Genomic DNA, 4,944 nt, shown 5'->3' with positions numbered 1-4,944 from the left:
CAGATGTATTGTGCCTTTGGAATGAGTAATTGTGATCTGAAATTTACTCAAAGTAGAGCTGGAAACAGATTTGGTCGAAACTTTCAAAAGGGAATTGAATATTATGTTCCCAACATGGCCACAGACAGTGCACTTCAAAACTACTTCAGTGTTTGTAAAGCACTTTCTGGTGTCCCAAGGTAAAGGCAGAAACAGCAAGTTTACTTCCACAGTGTATATTCTGGATGTGACACACTGCAGCCATTGGTTGCTGGTGCTGGAGGCAATGCATCTGGAAGGTGATGAAGGTGACACCAATATACCCTGCACCCCTCGCTGCAACATTGATATAATCCGCACCCCTCACTGTGACACCGATATAATCCACACCCCTCTCTGCGTCACTGATATATTCTGCGCCCCTCCATGTGACACTGATATATTCCACGCCCCTCACTGTGACACTGATATAATCTGCACCCCTCACTGTGACACTGATATAATCTGCACCCCTCACTGTGACAGCGATATAATCTGCACCCCTCACTGTGACACCGATATAATCCGCACCCCTCTCTATGACACTGATGTAAATCGCACTCCTCACTGTGACACTGATATAATCCACACCCCTCTCTGCATCACTGATATATTCCGCACCCCTCCATGTGACACTGATATAATCCGCACCCCTCGCTGTGACACCAATATAATCCGCACCCCTCTCTATGACACCGATATAATCCTCACCCCTCTCTGTGATACTGATATAATCTAATAATGAAGCTTCCCAATGCCAGGAGAATCTCATGCAGCAGAAACACTGGAGGTTCCACAGCCGTCGATTAAATGATGGAGTGTGGCTGCTCAGACCAGGGCCTCTGCCAACTGCCTCTTCAGGAGACAGGAAATTAAAAGTACTTTCTGTTGGAATCATCTTTATTCAGAGGTGGCTCTTGGCTCTTTCCATGACCTGTAATAAATAATTTCAATCACTGTTTGGCACCCAAGCCAGTTAAATGTTGGTACTTGCTCTTCCTGGTCTCAGCCACACTTTAATGAGGCTCTGAGGCTGTACCACTTCGTATGGATTGTCGGGAGGGGGGAGGTGAAATAGTAAATGTGTTCCTCAGTCGAAGTTATTGTATTCCATTAATAAATAAATGATGGAACGTTGAGGCCCTCTAAGCATGACCAGCCAGTGAAAGTGAGAAAAATCTGTCCTTTTACAGAAACCCAGCTCCTCACTCCCTAAGGAGGTCATTAGAATGTTTGTGGAGTTTCTGTGGAACAGGTCTTCTCTTCAAACCTGGGTCCTATGCTTCAGGTGACAACGCTGTATATAGTCTTGATAAATATACTTATCAGAACCCGAGGCCTCAGTATTTAACCCAGTGTTACACACAATGGAGCTGATTGCTACTATCTCCTCCTGTAATTGTTCCACCTCAGCTCCCTGTTAGTATCATTAGGACTCACTCTACTTAGACATAAACCTACATATTTAATAAAAACAACCACAAGTAGACACAAAAAAATTGAAATATTAATGATTGCCCTACTCTCTTTGATGCCATAATGTGCTTTGTAGTGGCACTCTATTTAAAACAGCTAGAGAGAGGTTTGCACATAGGAAACCTTCCCAGTGGTTATATTTAACCAGTCAAGTGGGTTGGTGGGAGGAGATCATTCTCTGTGATTCTACATCACCCCCCTCCCACCTGAACCACTGTGAAACGAGATGACAATCCTCTAATGTATTGGGATAATCTCTCTATAAAGGTCTGTCATAGAGGCAGCAGGCAGATTGACATTGTCTACTGAGAGATGTAGCAACAGGACAGAGATATAAAGAAAAGGCACAAGACTGAGGAATAGATCGCTTGACAGAGAGAGAGAGAGAAAAAAAGCAAAATGAGAAATTGAGGGAGAGGTGCAGAGAGAGAGAGAGATAGACAAAGAGTAAGAAACATTAATATGAGGACAGCATGCTAGATAGACACAAAAATAAACACCTATTAGAATATGTGCACAGATAGGACATGTACAAGATCAAATTCCACAAAATACACATCAACACTCAGAGATAAATGCATAGCATAAATCAGGCAGTCTCAAAGACTCAACAGCTAATTGCCTGGTTTCACAGCTTCTTGTCTATTTTTGTTGTATAACAGGTTTGTCAGAGGCTCATTTTCTTGGGATTTTGTCATCCGAGAGGTTTTTCTCCTTCAATGTTGGTGCAATGAAGCAGAGCGGACCGAGAAAATCTCAGAAACAATCAGGGAACGACTGCAGATACCAGCAAACTGAAAAAGGCAAAGTTTGCAGCTCCAACGAAAATAATTGGATTTGGAATTAATGCTGCTTTCAATATGGTTTTTTGTCCTTTTCGATATATGTACAATGTGTTTGTTGAGAAATCACATGCACAGCATCAAGGTCTGTGAACTACTTAGTCAGAAATAAATCTCTAATTTGTCAAATTGGTTCTTATCTTGAACTGTTTGAAAACATCTACATGCTTGCTGAAGGAATACATTTGTAATGGAAATCTTTCGAAAGATTTTGTGTTGGGTGAGTGGTATTCAGATTCACAAATAACACAGCAAGTGAATCACTGGGAGTTCTGGATTCTCAGGTCACTTCATATTAGCTATTAAACTTTGGCACAGAAATTCTGCAATCTCAACAGTTAACTGCATTTCTCTAATTCAGGTCTTTTGCACATTCCGAATTTTTATTGCCCCATTGGTGACTTGCCTTCAACAGCTAATTGCCTGGTTTCACAGCTTCACTGAGGCCCTGAGTTCGACAATTCCTTCCCTAGCCTTCTCCCCAGTCTCCTCCATAAAACATATCACTTTTGGTCACTTGGCCTAATATTGTCCTAAGTAGCTTGGTGTCCAATCTTCCCTGAATATCGCTCCTAGTCAGTACATTAGGATGCTTTACTATGTTCAAGACACTGTATAAATGCACCCAGTTGTTGTCAACAGACAGTGTATTCAACGAGTAACAGCTTGCTTTGTGGGGAATTGAAAGATACAAATCACCTCCATCTTCTCAACGAGATGGTACAGTATATAACAGCACTGCAATGCACTGCTCTTGGCTGAGACATAATGGCATCTTTCACCAGTAGTTATAGGTTGAAAAAATGTCTGTTGTGTTTTGATCCTCAGTAGACAAATAACCCTTAAAAGCTTGGAGAAATGAAGCAAATCTTTTATTGGATTGTATATTTCTTTGCCAGCATGCACTGTGACATTTCTGTGACTCCACTAATACTGTGATGAAACACTGCGGACTTAACCCCTCGAGGACCTGAAACTATTCTACAGATTCATTCAAAACTCGAAAAAGATGAAGAAATCACCAGGAACTGTATTGTGGCAGACAGGGGGAATGACAAAGGGAACTGTATCACAGCAAAGAGGGTGCAACAGAGGGAATTAGGTCCGAGGGAATGTCAGTGGAAAAAGTAACAGGAGTAATAACTGCAGCATCGAAAGCGTTTTGTATCTCAGTGAAGCTCTGGTTATCTGTGCAGTAAACACTGTCACAGTCAGCACACTGAGCAATTGAAATACTTAAATAAAGATTGTTCAACCTCAGTTATCTCTCCTTCTTTCAACAGACGATCAGACGGTCCCTGGTAAGTTGGATCTGATTTTTATTAAGCAGCCGGCTCCCTGCAGGGGGCAACAAGAGAATCTAAACAGTTCGGTTCTTATTAATACAAGTGGGCTTGAAGGTGAGGGACTGCGAGCCCATTCCCACAGTAGGGATTGCTCAAGCATAGGCAGTGATATAAGCTGCTGCTGCTTTCTTTGCTGTTATCGGGCTGTCTCACTTCTAGCGAGCAAGAGTCAGTGATGCAGAGCATGACAGAGCAGCAGGCAGCTGGAGATGTCAGTGTACATAGCAGCACTGAAAGGAGCTATTGGAGGGGGCAGTTGGCAGGGACTATGGCCAGGGAGGGGGCAGAACTGGGGGTACAGTTCGAACTTGAGGGCTGGGAGTTAGGTTGCTCACCCTCAAGGGCTGTTTAGATTCTCCAGGAATGAAACATTAACCTTCTCCTGCTAACAGAGACAAAAAGAATTGTTGGCGAATTTAGAGAAAATGATCCTTCGAGCACTTTCAGTTTTATACTGCAATGGGAGAAAGCCTCTGTTTGACTAAGATTGATGTGTTGTGGGGGGGAAAGAGAGGATTGAGGCAGGAGATCACCCAATCAAACCTCCAGGAATAGGTCCCCTCTGAGCTGGCTCCTGTACTGTGAAGTCTTTCTGAGAGCTCTTTTGTCCAATGATAATACTTTTGAGTGCTGCATTCATACCCCACAGGTAGAGGAATTTCTCATGTTTGTTTTTATTGGTGGAAGGATGTCAGGGGAAGAACTTCTCAGTGCTCTACAATCTTGAGAATCTGCACTGTCTTCCTATTAAACGACCTGGCCCAGGCCTCAGTTAATAACAGGCACCCCCACCCCACTGTGTCTCTGGGGCAACTGGACAGGCAGGGCACAGTCTGCATTCTAACTTCAAACATAAAAACAAAACACAGTGGGTGCAGGAGAATGTGTCTGAGCTTAAATTGGTGTTTGAGTATGACTGTGTAGATATGAGTGCGTGTTTGAGTGCATGTGTGCACGTGAGTGTATGTGTGGAAATGATTGTGTAGGCATGTGTGTGTATGTGTGTGTGCATGTTTGAGTGTGTGTGAATGTCAGCACGCATGCAGATGTGTGTGTGTGGATGTGAGTGTGTGTGGATGTGAGTGTGTGTGTGTGGATGTGAGTGTGTGTGTGTGGATGTGAGTGTGTGTGTGTGGATGTGTGGTTGTGTGGATGTGTGTTTGTGGATATGAGTGTGTGTGTGTGGATGTGAGTGTGTGTGGATGTGAGTGTGTGTGTGTGGATGTGTGTTTGTGGATGTGAGTGTGTGTGTGTGGATGTAA

Source organism: Rhincodon typus, chromosome 31 (assembly GCF_021869965.1).
Source record: "Rhincodon typus isolate 14 chromosome 31, sRhiTyp1.1, whole genome shotgun sequence".
In the NCBI taxonomy this organism is placed as follows: Eukaryota; Metazoa; Chordata; class Chondrichthyes; order Orectolobiformes; family Rhincodontidae; genus Rhincodon; species Rhincodon typus.
Note: the sequence above shows the minus strand (reverse complement) of the source record.